Source organism: Vigna unguiculata, chromosome 8, assembly GCF_037176805.1.
Source record: "Vigna unguiculata cultivar grain cowpea cultivar isolate G323 ecotype 2 chromosome 8, ASM3717680v1, whole genome shotgun sequence".
Classification (NCBI taxonomy): Eukaryota; Viridiplantae; Streptophyta; class Magnoliopsida; order Fabales; family Fabaceae; genus Vigna; species Vigna unguiculata.
Window position 1 is genome coordinate 7,202,900 of NC_140799.1, and position 18,465 is coordinate 7,221,364.

An 18,465-nucleotide genomic window follows, 5' to 3' on the forward strand; every position below is an offset into this window, starting at 1 on the left:
ATTCTATAATTTTATAAATGAGGAATTTCCATCTCCATTAAATTTTAATTTTAATGGTGGTTTTTGTTTTTTTTAATAAGCAACTTTAGTTCATTAATAATATTTCATTCAATTAATAACAGTTTCGGTTAGCAATTATATGAAAATACACATCTAATTTTAGAAAAGTAGAGAACTAAATCTACCTTTAAAATTTGTAGAAACTAAAATTGTATATTCACAAAACTAGCAGGAATAAAAGTTGACTTAAGCCTAAATTTTATTTTGGATTATACTAAATAAGATAAAAAAATCATTAATATAATTTGATATATTAAGATTTTGATCTATTTAATAAAAAATAATTCATTCATTAATCTTTTTCATGAAGGGATATTCAATATGCCCATTGAAATAATATTTTTGGAAAAGTAAAATTCAATTTTTTTTAATTTCAAAGATATTTTTTAAATACAAATTATTTATGTGTTGATTTAATTATTATGAAAGAATTGATTGGAATAACTTTGATCAGCTCAATATTAATAGAAAAATTTATAGGATTTTTAGAAATAAATGATGGACGATGGATCATTAATTGTTTGTAGAATTAAATTCACATATTAATGAATATGATAGGAGGAAATTTGCATTATTATTTTTAATTAATAATTAAAAATTTTATTTTCCATTTTTCTATGCATAAAAAAGTGATATATAAAATTATATATATTATGACATCAAGTAAATAATTAAGAATTGGATAAGAAAGTTAAGGTTGTGGGAGGCTATAATATATGTGTTGCACTCATACCGATTATTTTTTGATTTTATTTATATATGTTGTTGATGTTTAGTGTTCTAAATATGTATTTTCTTTTTCTTTTTCAAACATTATTCTTAGTTAGGAAAGTGACTGAGTTTTAAAAAAAAATATGATGAACAAATATATTTAAACAACCTTGTTTATACACAAAATTATATGGCAAACTCATTTAAGTTATCAATCATTAGTTTATATTAATATAATATGTTTATCAAACAAAACAAATTGTATTTAACTGAAGGTGTTGTTTTTTTTCTTACACTTTGTTGACCATTGTAGTCCAAGTTTAATGTATTACCCATGAGGGTTTTCTTCCTGCACCCTTAATATTTCATCTACACCCCAGAATATTTTGTAAAATCTAGAATGGTCCTTTAACCACTTGAACACGCTGCATTAAATGTTTGAAATTCGAATCTTTCCCCTCTCTTTTATTTAATGAAAACGAATTCTCCACTTTTTTTAACCTAGTTGTCCCCAAATTCCACTTTGTCTCACTCTTCTTCCTCGCATTTAAGTCCTTCCTCCTCTGGTAATTGTGGTCTCTTCTCTTCTCGTCTCCCATATTCGTTAACCATTAACATGTAATGTTCATCTTCCTTCTTGGTTTATTTCGTTTTACTTGTTGTTGCCATGACATACATAGGTATATATATACAAATGATTTAGTTTATATGAGAATAGATGTACACGAAACGGTGCCGAAAAATTGAACCAAAAATTGAAAGTCGACTTTCGTAAATTATTGAATTTCGAAAGTCGGCTTACGTAGTAATGCTTCAAAAGAACCACTTCTAGAAGTCGACTTTCGTAATTCATTGATTACCGGAAGTTGACTTTTGTAAGCTAACGCCACTTTTGTAACTAGTGTGACATTTGTAACCAATCTTCATAAACCCACATTCGGAAGTCGATTTTCGTAAGTGATTGATTACCGGAAGTCGACTTCCGTAAGAAAACACGACATCCATAAGTAAAAACTGTAACCGGAAGTCGACTTCCGTAAGGTTGCTGGACGCATGTCGACTTTCAGTGAATTTAAATGGCAAAGTGGTTGGTTTTCGAATGTGGATTTACTCAATGGATGTTGACTTCTGGAGATAGTTGATTCCGGAAGTCGACTTCCAGTTTATTAATTTTTTTTATTTCATTTTAATTTTTTTTATTTTTAATATTTGTGAAACATTTTAGTTGTTATATAATTTTTTTATTGTTATGTTGTAAATTTTATTTGTAGTTAATTTGAATTTTAATTAAATATATTTTTCAATAATTTTAAATTTAATTAAGTATAATTTTAATATGTTTTTAAATTTGTTAATTACAAACATGGCTAGCACAAGAGGAACATTTGTACCTCGTGGTGGCTCAAGTTTCACATGCTGAGGCTTCTGACTAGGAGCCTAGACGTAGACCTACAACATTTTTTCGCAAAAGAGGTAAGGGTCGTCATGGAGATAATGGTCCATCAGCTCACGGGGAAGTTGGTTCATCAACAAGTTATGGAGAAGTTAGTCCATCATCACCAGAGCCTGCTGAGCAGGAAAATGTAATCCAGCACGAGGAGGTTATTATGGATCAGGACCATAATGTTTTAGAAGGATTTCTCGGAGGGCCTAAGGATACTTCTTGTTGACAAGATTTGTTGATTAAGTCGCATGTGCTATTTGGGATGACAAGGTTAATATAGTACTTTAATAATTTCTTCGTTGAAATTGGTGGATGAATTTAAAATATTTGTACAATGGTTTTTATTAGGACCGAGTGGACATGAAGTTAGTGTCTCATGGCAAAAAATGAAAAAGATTCAGACTTTGTCATGAAGCTGTTGAGCCATTTGTTCAAAATTTTGGGTTGATACCACTATGTCATATATGTTATGAATATCTTGATAAGGGTCTCGTATTGGCTTTTGTTGGGAGGTGGCACAGAGAGACTGTAAGATCCGAGAAAATTAAATAATTAAATAAATAATTATTTAATATAAATGCGGGTAAAGATTATTTATGGCATTTAATGTAAAAAGTTATGATAAGGAATAATACTAGCTCAAGTGGTTGAGAGTATTTGACTATTTTGAGAGGATTTGGGTTTGAGTTTTATGTATGCCATTAGTATGCTTATTTAATTATGATTATTATTTTAATGATATGCTTGGTCATAGTGCGTGATAATATAATCCTAGATGAGTATGAATTATCACAAAACATGAATTGGTTGAATGGTTGTGCATTGGCTTGGTAATTATATGGTTATGTGGTTGAAATAGATTCCTTTTTGCCAAATTTCTTTTTGGTATGGATGGGAGGGACATAAACCCTAACCGTCAGAGGGGGCAGCTGGGAAGGCTGAAAAACCCCTTAGGTAGTGGTGAGTAGTGGGGTGAGATTTTACAAAGCAGTATACGTGTGTTGGTGAGTGAGAGAGATAAAGATTAGTTTTGGAGAAGCAAAGGAAGGCTCTTGTGGATCAAAAAGCAACCCTAGAAATTTCATTTGGAACAAGGATTACCAGGTAAGGGGAGCTGTTCCTATGTGTTTTATTTGTGTGTGAATTATTGTGTACTATTATGAATCAAATGCATGAAATTTCATATGTTTTGTGCTATTTTTTGTAATTTTCTAAGTTCTTCCCAGAAACCGCCTAGCGACGATGAAGACCCGCCAACCGACTCATCTCCTTTTGACCGAGATTATTGGGTTTTGTTATGAACTTCCTGCGATGATAAGTTTTCGCCAGGCGACGCGAAGCTGCTTGGGTCCGTTTTGATTTTGGTTTGTGCAATGGTTCTTATGAAATCTAGAATTTGTTTATGGGTATTCTATTGAGTGAGTAATGTTGTCAAATTAATGGAATTGGGTTGTATGGTAATGCCTTGGAGCAATTGTGCGTGTGTTACCATGAAATAATGAGAGGGGTTTGAAAGAGGTTAAATAGGTAATCTGATTCCAACGTTTAGTTATTAATTGAATCGTAGAAATGTTTTGTGCAATGTATTCCATGAATATCCCGTGAATGTGGTCTTATTGTATGACTGGGTTGGGTTGGGAAAGGATAGGGAGTCTCACAGGAATGGGAAAGCTGGGATTTTTCCCAAAATTTGTTACGCCACCTTGCAGCGCATAATCTATTGCGAGGTGATATCTCTAATTCGCAGATTTTGCATTATAGCTGTGGAGGACGCAAGGTTTGGGTTTTATGGGATTTTTTCATAAATTCAGGGTTGCGATAATAATGCAACTAAACATGAGTAATTTGGAACGAGTCAATGAAGAGAATGTGATGGTATGTACATAATAAAGTGTATATGGAAATTGGTGTTGAAATTGCAATTGAAAGGAGATAACTAATAATTAGGGTTAAATATATTTTTGGTGTAAGACCCGTGAAATTTAATTAATTAAATAAATAATTAATTAATAAATGCGAGTGGGAGACTTAATTATGACATTAAATTATGAGTGGAATGACGTGGAAAAGTACTAGCTCAAGTGGTTGAGGGTACTTTAATTATGTGAGAGGATTTGAGTTTGAATCCCATGTATGCCATTTTGTGTTATTATTCATTGTTATTTTAAATATATGATAATCATGTCGTGAAATAATATGATAAGTGAATTATGATTGTTAGCATGAAATATGAATTGGCTTGGTGGTTTGGTATTGATTTAGCTTTGGCAGGGTAAGGGGTTCAAATCTCGGTGAACTCAAATTGAACATTTTTTCTAGTTATTTTTGGAGGAGGAGAGGCTGAAAACGAATCATAAAGGGGTCCATAAATAGCAATTAACATCACCATTAAGTTTAGGTTCGTTTTATATTATTACCTAGTTTTTAGGACACCTTTAAAAGGCTAAAGTGAGGTAAAGGGAAGGGTTTGGCAAGCTAGAAACTATACCTACAGAGAGAGCACGAAAACTCTAGAATTGTGTGAGGTTGAGTGAGAGTTGAGGGGCTGAATAGAGAGGAACAAAGGAGGGTTGGTGATCAAAGGATAACTTCCCAATTGTCAAGGTTTAAAGCTAAAAGGATCCAGGTTAGGGGAGTTTATACGTTAGAATTTTTATAAGTGTATGCGAATTGCTGGATATATGTGTAATTGTTGATTTCTGTTCGTTTCTGGTTGAATCTTTGTGTTTCTGGAAAATTTCCAAAAACCGCTTGGCGGGCTGTTCATAGCCACCAGGCGGCGCATGTAATTATATGTGATCTGGGTTCCTGGACGAGGAACCGCCTGGCGGCACACTCCCGGCCGCCAGGCAATGCGTGAAGTTTTACATTTTTTCTAGGTTTCGCTGATGAACTGCCTGGCGGTGATGAATTTCCGCCAGGCGATGCGAGTCTGTTGGGCTCGATTTCTGGTGATTTTGGGTGTTTTGGATTGAGTTGATCGGGGAAAAACAAAGGGATAGTGGTTACTGGAAGTTCTAACTTGTTTTCCATTGATTTTGAGCGTAATGAAAGGTTTAATCCGATGGAACAATGTAATTGAGTTGTAGGGTTTGGGAATTGACGGTTTGGTAGAACTAAACTAGACAAAGTTTATTATAATAAAACTAATGTTGTTGGAATTAGACTAAGCACGGATTGATGGCACTCGTATTAGGTTCTTGGAGAGGATTGGTTGAGATAGGAAGAAAAAGGGGCATCCAGATGGTATGAGGATCATTTTCGCAAGGGCTGTAAAACTGGGAAATTGCCCAGAAATCTATGTACCGCCTGGTGGCACGGGCTTTGCCGCCAGGCGCCTTCACAACAGTGTTGTTCCTGGGTGGTTGCGCGAGACAGTGAGGATGTGGGGGGATCTTGAGGTAAGGTTGAAGAGTGAATGAAATTAAGAAGGTTAAGGAGGGGGAACGAGAATTGTAACAGTTAGAGGATTGAGTTGAGGTGGCAGGATTTGTTGACAGGTCTTGGGTGGTTGTAAGTGGGAAGTTAGAGACAAACTTGGTAATGGTAATGAGTGAATTGTGAATTGATAGGTGAGGAATATTAACATAAGATAAATCTGTTTATTTTACCAAGCATACGGGGATATATTACATGGATGGAAGTGGAAATTTTGGTTAGGGAAATGTCCACTCGAGGGGTGATGTACTATGGTAGTGTTATCTTAGCTAGAATTTGAAAGTAGAAAATGTATATGTGAAGGTTGACACTGAACTCAGTGGGATCTGACTTGGAATGCAAACAACGTAGTACCCTTAAAGAGGAGGATCTTGATAAGAATGGGAGGTGCATCTAGTAGGTAAATCAGTAATGTTAACAGATGTGAGGCATGGTGGCAGTGTGATACACTGAAGCTTTAACTATTAAACTTGGTTGAGTGACTAATGAGGTCTAGTTACGAATCCCTGTGACTTAATTCAGAGCAGTATAGTAACCATTGGTGCAACTGATATACCGCCTGGCGGTGGGGGTTAGGCCGCCAGGCGATATCACGGCAACAGTGGGGTCTGGTGCAGGTGGTGTCTGACGGTGAGAGAGGTCCCGCCAGGCGATAGAGAATGAACATAAGCGCTATGGGGTCGCGTCCGCCCGGCGGCGTGGGAGTTTCCGCCAGGCGGTTGTTGTAGAATTTGAAGTTATTTTGAGGTGCTTGGCGCCTAGCGGTATGTGTCCCCCGCCAGGCGGTCTGGAAGCTGTAGCGCCTAGCAGTACGTGTCCCCCGCTAGGTGATTTGGTGGTTGTAAGTCCTAAGTTATTGGACTTAGTAGGGTGATCTACAAGGCTTTTAGTGATGCCTCAAAGGTAAGATTGATGGGTTCCTTGAGTTGAGCTCGGAACGTATCCCTTGAGTTGAGCTCGGGATAGGGGTTAAACACGTACATTCCTCGAGTTGAGCTCAGAATGGCATTCCTCGAGTTGAGCTCAGGATGACGAGTGTTGCCGGTGTGAGTGTGCTGGTTGTGGCCAGTACGGATGGGTCCAGATAGATTACTTTCCTCAGTTGTTGGCTGACGAGTTTGGTAGTCTTGGGACATTACGGACTATGTTCGTAATTGGGAACTCCACCTGACATTACGGTGTATGATCTGTGGCATTGGTTCCCGCACGTGCTCTATCGGTTGTGGCCGATAGGTTTGGCAGCAAATTATCTTGGGGTAATCACTAGAAGAGATAGAACACGAATGGTCTGGTTGTGGCCAGACGTTAGAGAATTGAGTAAGCTATGATATCTTGATTTTTTGTAGAGTTTACAGTTGTATAACTGGTTATTTGATTATTGTTATGATGTATGTTGTTTTCATAAGCTCACCCTATCTGCTTGTGTTTGGCGATGATCGTGTACGTGGTACACGTGAGCAGAGAATGTTGATGCAGGTGGATCCGGTGAGGCTTAGTCATGGAACGTGGGAAATGCTTGGGAGTTTTATACATTTTTGTATTATTAATAGTTTTGTTTATTTAAATCAGTAATATCTTGACGGGATGTTACATTTGGTCCCTTAAATTTTAGTAAAAATTGGAATTATTCCCTCTTCGAAATTTTGACCCAATTTAGTCCTCCAACTTTATAAATGCATGAATTTAGTCCTTTTAACCAAATTTTGTTAAGTTTATTTAACATTTCAAGGACATTTTAGGATAGTTTTTGAGTTAACATTGAAGGGAGAATGTATCAAACGATGCAAACAACTCAAATACTATCATGAAATATGCTTGAAATGTCAAATAAACTTAACAAAATTTGGTTTAAAGTACTAAATCCACGCATTTCTAAAGATGGGAGACTAAATTGGTTCAAAATTTCAAGGAGGGACTAATTCCAATTTTCACCGAAAGTTAAAGGACCAAAAACATATTTAACCCTATTAATTATAATGGAAATTGCATGTTTCTAGGAATTTTGATTTCTTTGGGTTTAAACTTTTAAGACTTTGGACATTTTAATTGAATAATTGTGAGAGTTGCTCAAATATATTAATTATGTGATATTGTAATCAACCATAATTGCATTATGATTGAGATAAGAATTATGGTTGTCATAAGTAAAATGCGGACTATGGTTGTGTTGGTTCCAAATTTCAGATTTTGGTTGAGTTAAGTGGATGAATAACATTTTTTATGCATATATAATAGAAGCATATGTTGTGTGAAGTGTATTTTGAATTATGCACTGATAGTTGGATGCGTGTTATAAACTTTATATGTGTTTTGGACTGTTTTTACCTGCTTTGGGGGTCCTAAAATCAGTAAAGTCACATTACTGGTATATCGTCCGACGATGCGGGAGAGGTCTTAGGCGGAAGGGGTACCAAGGGTATCCTTGGATCACGTGGCGTCAAATAACCCAACCCGACTCACTTTTTAGCGAGCCAAAAAAATTCGAACCCGACCCGACCCACCACGGGTTGGCGAGTTAAACGGGTTGGCTCATGTGTTCACTTAATTAAAAAAAATACAATTTTTTTATTTTTTCAATCAAAACTAAATTATAATTCTAATTAAAATCTAAATAAACTTTAAGACAATCAAAATACAAACCAAAATAAAAAAAATACAAATTATTTATGTGTTGGCTAAAAAAAAACCTAACATGACCCAAATGTAAAGCCCAACTTAATAAAAAACTCTTGTGTACCCTTTTATCTACGGGTTGGTGAGCCAACCCGGCTCATCACGGGTTCAACCCGGATGAGCTGAGTTCAAGGTGAGTCAGGTCAAAAATCAATCCGTATTGAAATTTGTAAAAAAATTTCAACCCAACCTGACCCAAACCCGTGGTGAGCCAGGTTGGCTCGCAGGTTCCAACCCATTTTGACAACTCTAATTGTGCTTGGGTCAATAGTCTCAATTGTAACAATGAAATGATAATCGGAAACCCTTAGGGTTGTAATGTTTCAAGTATAAGTATTAAATGAAATAAAATGGGTTGGTTGAATCTTTATATTTATTATTTGTGCATGTTTTACAATGTTATAAGCTAACCCTTTCTGTTTGTGTTTGGCGATGATCGTGTGACTTGTCACACGGGAGCAGATGATATTTCAAGTGATAATGATGATGCCTAGAGACGGAAAGAAGGTTAGCATTGGATTTTGATTATGTTTATCTACGATTTTAGTTTTCATTCAATTGTTTTTGGGAACTTGTATAATTATTATGGTTTTGTGCATTTTGTTAATTCGGATTTAGGCGAGTTGTATGAATTTTAAATTTTCCTGCGTTTGGGAATAAATAAGTATGACGATTTGAATTTCAATTATAAGTTATTTCTTTTATTTAAGTAATTTCTAAGAGGGATGTTACAGAGACGAGCAACTTTCATCTTCCTTTAGTAGGGATGAGTGTGACACTAGATGATGTTTTTGTTCTCCTCCATTTGTCTATAGTAAGAGAGCTTTTTAGAAACAAAGCACTAGACTTCAATGTTGCTTTGGAGCGTGTGATTGATCTTTTAGGCGTTGAACGGACGAGGGCGTCATCTGAGCTCAGACAATGTCGTGGTCCCCATGTAAGACTCAATTGGTTGAGAGACCTCTACACTGAGTGTTGTGAGAATCGGCAATGGCAGTTTGCGACACGGGCATATTTGCTGCATCTTGTTGGCTACACCATTTTTGTGTATAAGAGTGCTATGTCCATCAGTGTCTCCTACCTGAATATGTTTGTAGATCTGCAATCATGTGGAAGGTTTACATGGGGAGCTACTGCACTTGCACATCTTTATAAGCAACTTGGTAATGCGAGTCTTGCACACACCAGACAATTAGTTGGATATCTTACTCTTTTATAGGTATACAATTATTTTTGCCAAAAATATTTTTTACTTTGGTCATGTTTATTGCTTCATTGTTCAAAAACCTTTGCATTTATTTGTAGAGTTGGATATATGAGCACTTTTCGAAATTGGGAAAGAAGAAATTACTGGACAATTATGATGAACAGAGATCTCGAGCGACGTGTTTTTTGACACCCATACTAAATTGTACTCTGCATGAGGTTAGGGCACAGTTGGATGCACTGACGTACAATGGGGTCATATGGAACCCATATGCCTCACATCGGGTTACTCGTCCCCTTATCACCATTGCTTTATTCTCTAGCTTCATCGGGGTGGGTGAAATCGCTCATCGTCATCTGTTGGAACGTGTGTTGCCCCAATTTGGGTTTCTACAACATATCCCGAGGTCTCCACTTGCTGTTGGTGATACCTGTAACACCCCAGATGGATATTACTAGATAAAACTGATTTTTCACAAAATATACTTTAAGAAAATCAACATTACAATAAATTCCCAAGTGCGGGAAATTTCAAACTTGTCTCGCTATAATCCATTCATACTATCTCATCTTTATTACAAGTTCATAATGGATGAAACATCATAATGTCTATTACAAAATGTAGGAAAACATAGCATAAAGAAAATCCCCCATCGGTAGCCCCGCTCTGTTGCTAAGCATCAGCATGATCACCTGAATTCACGTCTGCTCCCACGTAACAAGTCACGTGATCATCGCCAAACACAAATACACAAACAAGCAAGGGTGAGCTGAGAAAGAAAAATTATACAAATAATAAGATAATAAGAATTGACCCTCACCCAATCTAACTTAGTCAATTTTAGATTATTGACCTTTCTATAACATTATACCCCAATCTCATAACCTATATGAGAAAGATCCATTCAAAACCTTGGTCCTTAGGGATTATCATGCTCCCACGAACCTACCCGCTCGTGGTCCAACTCTACGGACCTCCCCGCCTGTAGTCCAACTCTACGAACCTGCCCACTCATAGTCCAACATGTGTGAACACCTACTATGAACCTCCCCGCTCATAGTAGCCTCAAGTGTGAGCACGGAACATACGAACCTCCCCGCTCGTATCCCCACACAAGAGTACAACAGATACGGACCTCCCCGCCCGATCAATCACGCATCTCAAATCTCCGTTACGAACCTCCCCACTCGTAACTAATCCAGCATATCCCTGACCAAGCCATCAAACTCATCTGCAATGGGCCCTTGCCCTTGCACTATTACCTGGCGCTGCCTAAGCGCCACCAGGCGAAATTGTACTATACATTACCTAACGGTCTTAACATGCTGTCGGCGCCACAAGTTCCAAAATTCAAAATTTATGATTATTCTACCGCCGAGTAAATAAAGAGAAGGATAGATTACGAAACTAAGCCACATTAAAATACGTTAAGTATTTTAATTATCGAGAATATAGTTAATTCCTTGTATCTATTCCAATTTGGAAGTTTAACATACAATGCAAAGAAAACATTTCCACTACTTAAAGCTTTCCCTGAAGTTGCCAAACTTATAAAGTATAAATAGAAATTTATTAAATGTCAACCATAATAAGGAATTTAACACGACACCAAGCCTCTCACTCCAATCACAGAACCCTTCCTCTTTATCTCAAATTCACAATTCTTATAGAAAGAACCCTTCATTAACAAGAAAAAGAAAGAAAACCACAAACCGAACAATTATCTAAAAACGTTAAACATTTCAGTTAAAATAAAATAAAAGATACTCTGCCAATTTTCAACCCAAGTAACTTTTATATCCAACTCATTCCTATAAAATATAACTAACAATCTTTGAACGTTAAAACTTTAGATCATAAATATTACCTAAAAACCAAAACAGAATATCATCAATCAAGATATAAATAATATTCATATAAAGCTAGGTAATAATCTATGTATGTTACAATATAATAATACCCAACATTAACTAATTTAATGTACTATTATTTTATTATATCAATACTCCTTACTTTAATTTCTTCCATGTAGACATATTTCTATATGTAATATATTATCATGATATCAATTGAAAACTTCCTATAATTCATACTAAATACGTAAGTGCAAAACCAAAAAGGAAGCCTCTTTTACTTTTTTTTATAATCATCGATCATCATAACCCCACTACATCCAAACTTTCTCTATAAAAAAAGAAAACTGCTTTGTATACTTGTATGACAACCCACACGCAGAGACTAATTTATATATAATATATATAACACTATTATTATAATGGTTCACCTAAAAGATTGCCAATGAAAAACTCAACTATAAACCCCTTGCATCCAACACCCTGCTATTACCACCACAAAAAATAAAATTAAAAAAAAAACAAAAGAACAAAGATGGCATGTCGTATGTATAATAATAACCACTGTAAAAAAAACCAGCGCATGGTATATTTTTAATCTAGGCAAAAATCACGATAAAAATCAAATATTTATTTTTATCATCTAACATAGGAACGAAAAGTAATATTGTTTTATAATCCTCCCATCACAAAGTTTGAATCACACATCAAACCAATTCATCGTAATACTCACAGAAAGGAAAGAAAATAAAAGTTCAGAAACAAGGTTCATGCCACAGAAATCATGTGTCCACATCACAATTTTGCCATCCAACTTGGTCATAGGTTCAACAAACCACCAACCACAAGGAACACAAAAATACACACCAAAGAGAAGACAACCAACAAAGATAAGCATGAAAATACAGCTCCCCTTACCTGGTGTTTTAGCTTCAAACAATTCCAAATGAATTCTTCCTTGTTTCCCAAAGCTCCCCTCCTTGCCTCCACTCTAATTCCCTCTCTGGATTACAATTTCTCAGAACTCCTTAGCCACACAATATGACTCTTTGTTTTCTCACTCACTCCTCCCCCCTCAAACCCATATCCTTCCTACCCATCAAACACATGCAAACCAACAAACTATCACATGATTCCTGTTAATTCACACATTCGTATGAACCTAAATCATGCTTTCACGTTCATGATATAATTGCAAAATAAAACAGAATTAAATAAATCTACTAATGACATACTCAGGACTTGAACCCAAGTCCCCTCAACATAATCAAGTGCTCTAAACCACTTAGGTTAACATTGTTTCTTGTCTAGGATTTATCAAAGAACTCTCTTATGGTAGTCTCAACCCCTCATTTCTTATACTCTATTAATTATTAATTTTTATGAATTTCCTGGATCTCACAATACCGACTTAGCAAACATTGATGCTTCATGGATATGCTTTGTAGATCATGTCTTGAAAGGTTTGCTTCCAGCAATGTCTCATCATGCATGTGTGGACGACTACCTGTAGTGGTTTAGACATGTATCTCATATGTATATTATTATGGGTACTCATGACGATCAACCTAGTCTAGTCCCCCGACTTTGACGACATGTACCAGATGATCTTTCACCGTAGAGGAGATCACTAGATTCATCATCTGATTTATATGTAAGTATCTCAAAACTATATTTATACATGTAAAATTTTAAATATACTTCATTTGATGTTGTCATTACAAGGTGCTATTAGACGCATGATGTTCGTCTTGCAGAGGATGATAGACTGTCGTGATGTTAGTGATGAGACAGTAACATGGGAATGCACTAATAAGGCATTGCAGATAGGTCACCAAATAGCCGAATAATATGGCAACAGTAATAGAGGAGGTCGAATTGTGCGAGGGAGGCACTCAACTAGTTCTGGATAGGAGACCTTTATATATTCTTATGCGGACATATTTTATTTCCACCCGATATATTAGTTAAATAGTCATGAAATTTTGATATTTTGTGTTGTACAACTTCTTATTTTTTTTACTCACATTATGTGTTTTAATGTGTGTTTCTTTACAATTATTGACATTGTTAACTTAATGGTGATTGCATTAAGGCTAAAATATATTTGTCCCTTGGCCAAAGGAGTTATGATTTTATAAATATGCATAATAACTACTAATAGTTTTTAATGTCCATAAGACAAAATATTAAGTAACAAAAATAACTTACCTTAAAAAAATAAAATAAAAATACAAATATCAATCGATGCCCAGGTCCACATAACTAGTATTGACACCCATCAAGTGCACAAATGTCTGCATCCAGTTAGCGTAAAACATAGACCAAGCTCGAGCCTCAAAATAGCAATTTGTAGATGATATGATATCTACCATAGGTATAGGACAACCATATCTTAGGTGAACCTGTAAGAAATGAATGATGTAATACATTGAAATAGTAAATCAAATTAAAAGAAAACAATTAGTTTACCTGCACAAAATGAGAACCATGAACATGTCCTATACATATTAGTTTATGTTGTCTTGAATCAGTAGGTGGTCTGATACGCAGTGAAAAAACTTTAATATTTTTCCATGATGATAAGCAAACTAAGATTACATTATATCGATTAGTAATCGCGTAGCCCATATAAGGTATAATCTTCCATTTATCCATATATAATTAATGATAAATATTGGCTAAGCAACGTATTCGCAAGAAGTAAAAAATAAAATTTGAGGAAACAGATATAACATACCCCTGCTTGCGACTCACTAACAATGACTTCCTTAGTTCTTAAAGACGGTCATAAGATCCCACTAATTTTGCGTATTCATCACGTCATTAATTAAGTTCTTTAAAAAGATCATGTTGGATTAGGGGCCACAATTCCTCACCCATCCCTAACAAGGTAGCAATACATTTATACCCACAATGACTATCAACAACCACATCAATAACATTGACAATATAAAGGTGTTAGATAGGATGAAACTGATCTAACATGGGAATTGCACTTTCTTCTGTAAATCCAAAAATTTCATTACATTTCCTTTTAGATTTCGTGTCACTCTTCAAGGAATGACCACTCTGTGGGGAAAAGAAGGTGTTGACATGCTCAAAGTAGGATGGATCACACTTAGTAGACCGTTAAGATCGATGAACTTTTTTATGTTGTGCACCTTTGGTTTTAACTTTTTGCATTGGAGTCACAATTGATGTCATTGCAGGACACATAATTTCAAGTAACTTTTGTTTGATTGTTACTTTTCCTACAATGTCGACTTCACTGAAACGATTGACCACCATATCAATTTCCTTGTCAATGCATTACCTTGGAAGCGATTCATTTGATGAAATATTTGAGAAGCTTAATCTAGTCCACATTATATGAATAATAGTCGGAGGAATCACCCCATAGATATATCGTGCTAATTCATAAGCATATGGTAGACCATATGTCGTTCTTAACACACATCCACAACTCCCACTATCAAATCCTATATGTATGACTTGTTCAACCTCATCAACAATGAGTCCTAAAGCATGTATTGATACAATTCCAAACAATCTTTTATACATGCCTCCCTTATACACGTCACTAATCAGATTTATACTTTTTTCAAAATACGCCTTGATTTCATTATGTTGGAGGATAATCACGTTATAAATTGCATCCCAACACGAGCATAGGTCTCACATACTACTTCCCAAAACTTTCTTCAGGCTCTAGTGGGATGGCTCTCAACCCTATTATAATTAACAAAAACAATATAATAAGTGAAGTAAGAAGATAACTGATGAAAATGACAATGAAACATACATGTTTGATGTTGTGTTTCCTAAATGCATTACTCGATTTGTCCATGCCTTTACAATGCTTTTTTTGTAAGGAATTGTCCAACTTTCATTGATATATTCATAAAATAAAGGCCATGAAATACAAACATGAAGGCGGTCAACACAATTAGTGAAGATCGACTCATCTTCACAACACATAACATTTTCCCATGCTTCCATCGCAACATCCCATGCGTCAACAAAATTCACTAACATTTTTCATTTCGCTTGCACATTTTTCTGAATATGGAATCGACATAGGAGATGAAAACAATCAAGAAAAACACTGCCAATAGCATTCATTAAGCAAAGTCTCTATCGTTCACAAATACTTGTGGACCACCCTCAAAGGTCATGAATAATCCTCTCAGTCTTTACAAGGCCCAAGTAAAATTAGATTCTCGTTCATTAGAAATGAATGCAAACCAATCAGAGAAAGTCAACCATGTAATGTCACCCCCACTATCTCAAGTAATTGAAATCGATATTTGTTGGGTTGTAGGTGGTATCCATCAAGAATACAATATTAAATGCCTTCAACAATTTAAGGGAATCAAGATGTGTCCAAAACAGATCACTAACCACCTCAGATTCGTCTTGACATCTACTCCAATGGATGTAATTATCACGATCTAACAACATCATCAAGTGTTGTAATTCAGTTCTTGAACCTCTCAACAATTGTTTATAAGTGTATCTTGCATTATAAACTTGCTTTATCGTTGTGACATTACACTCATTATTTTCTTTCAGAGTGAGTAGAATATTTGCAGGCTTGACTTGACTCTTAGACATATCTACAAGCAAGGACTATTCAAAAGATTTTAACCTCCTAGCAAATGGGTGACCAACTAGCGTCTGAGACACATCATGGTTATGATATCCGCAAATTACCTTCAACATCCAACCGTCTCCATTACTAATTGGTTTACCTCTGAATTTAAATGGGCAATCACATTTTCTTGTGCCAGAAACACTAGGCTGAACATTAGATTTATACTTCATATACTTATCACCCTTTTCACAGCTTAACAATACATACATTTTCTTCCTAGGTTGACTAATAGCTTTGTCAGATCTTATAGTGACAATAACAAAATCAAGATGAAATGTTATCCCTCGAACCCACTGAATCAACTCATATTGTGTTGAAAATATCTTATCACTCATAAAATTATTTATATAATCTTCGTCACACATCTCATTTATAAAAGAAGAGAAATATGAGATGAAACTCGAATTTACTTGTAATTCCATGAAAGTTAAAGGGAGATCATCCATCTTAGAGAACTTTCCCCACCTAAAAGTATTCAATACCACTTTTTTCAAAATAAAAAAATATAAAAAAAAAATTAAAATATTCGTGTAACAATAAAATAAATATAAAAGAAAACAAAAAAAAAACATATAGTAAATGTAAACAAATAACAATTAAAACATAGAAAAATATAAAAACAAAAAAAAATATTCATGTAACTAAATATTAAATATAAAACATAAATAAATAAAAAATAAAGCATTAGCATTATTGTAAAAAGATTACCGATTAAAACAAAATAAAAAATTAAGAATCTTTGTACATTATCCGGAAATGGACTTCCACCAAAGATAAACAACACAGCCATGCCATTCATGTTTTCCCCTATTCAATGTCTTCACACCTCATGGTTGCAAATGTCTAGGGATAAAGAAAAAAAAAAGACAAAACATGCACCTCACAATATATTGGATTCCTTAAACCTCTGTACCATACAAGCAAATAAAATCAAAACTGGGAATGGACATTCCGAATGTCCACATATGGAAGAAAATGGAATCAACACACCACTTCCAAAAATGATAAATATCGAAAGTTTACATCCGGTTAATTTCATTTTTGGATGTGCACTTCTAGAAGAGTGTGACAAAAAATAATCACTTCCGGGCATTTAAAGATCGAAAGTTCACATTCGGCTCCAGAAAATTCTGGATGTCCACTTTCGAAGATGTGAGATTTCTTTTATTGTGTTCTGAAAGTTAACTTCTGTATATGTGTATTGTTTTGAGAATTCACTTCCGTCAAAGCCATAGTCGGATGTCCACATCTGTAGAAGATTAAAAACCCAGCTCCGTTTTTTTCTCATCTAACATTTCTCTACCTCAAATATAAACTTATGATAACAAATAAATCACAATCAGACATTGCGATGCGTATCTTTTTTTTTGAAATGAAATGAATCAAGGTTTCAGATGGTGAAATAGCAATGGACCCAACATAAACAAATAGATGAACTGCAAAATCCACTTCAGAACAACAAGATAGTAAGAAAAATTCTTTTAAACTCTGCGACTGAAAGTGAAAGGGCGAGAAACACTTACGGGTGTAACGGGTCCATATATTACCAAATACTATCAATTAATAACTTTGTTTAGGCAACCAACTAACTCTGGAACTTCATACTTATTTACCTAATTCACTTTTCTATTTTAATTTAATTTTTCAAGGACATAAATGGAAGAACACATATCTTTAGAGGTGCAGAAGAAATATTAGGGGTGCAGGAAGAAACTCCCCGCCCATAATTTTACTTTTTCTTATTATGCTCAATTTTGAAAAGCCCATCAATATCCTACCACTTTTTACAACTTAAATAAATCCTCACACTTTGAACCTGGTAAAGGTTTTTAAATCCTCACACTTTCAAACCTTGGTTTTAAAGCCCTTATAAATAAAGAATCTTTTAAAGACTTATCTATTACAATATCTTTAAAAACATGTTTACTTTCTATTTAACCGTACATTCCATATTATTTTTTCTTTATACTTCTTTTCTAATGTATATGTTGTATTTCTTTAATGTAATTCAAGGGTAGAAATAAATTACATAGTTATTTAAAGCAATAATAAAAAAGAAGAAGATAATATGACTTAACTAATATCCATATTATGACAAAGCAGTGAAAAATATAATAAAAAAATTAACATCCCATTTAATAGTTTAAAATTATTAAACAAAATATTAAGTATTGACAAAGAAAAATAGATAGTGGAAGACATATAAAATATTAATACAGTTATCCAAACAATAACCATAATAATATAAATATATACATAACCAAACACACAAGTCTAAGAAGTTTTCAAAAACTAGACAAACATAAATTGTCTCACAGTTAATGGACCCTTCTATGCACCCTTACTACTATCCTTCAGAGAGGTATCCTCACTTGTATCCTCCTTTACTCATATAATTAAGTGATCATTGCAAAAGAGATAA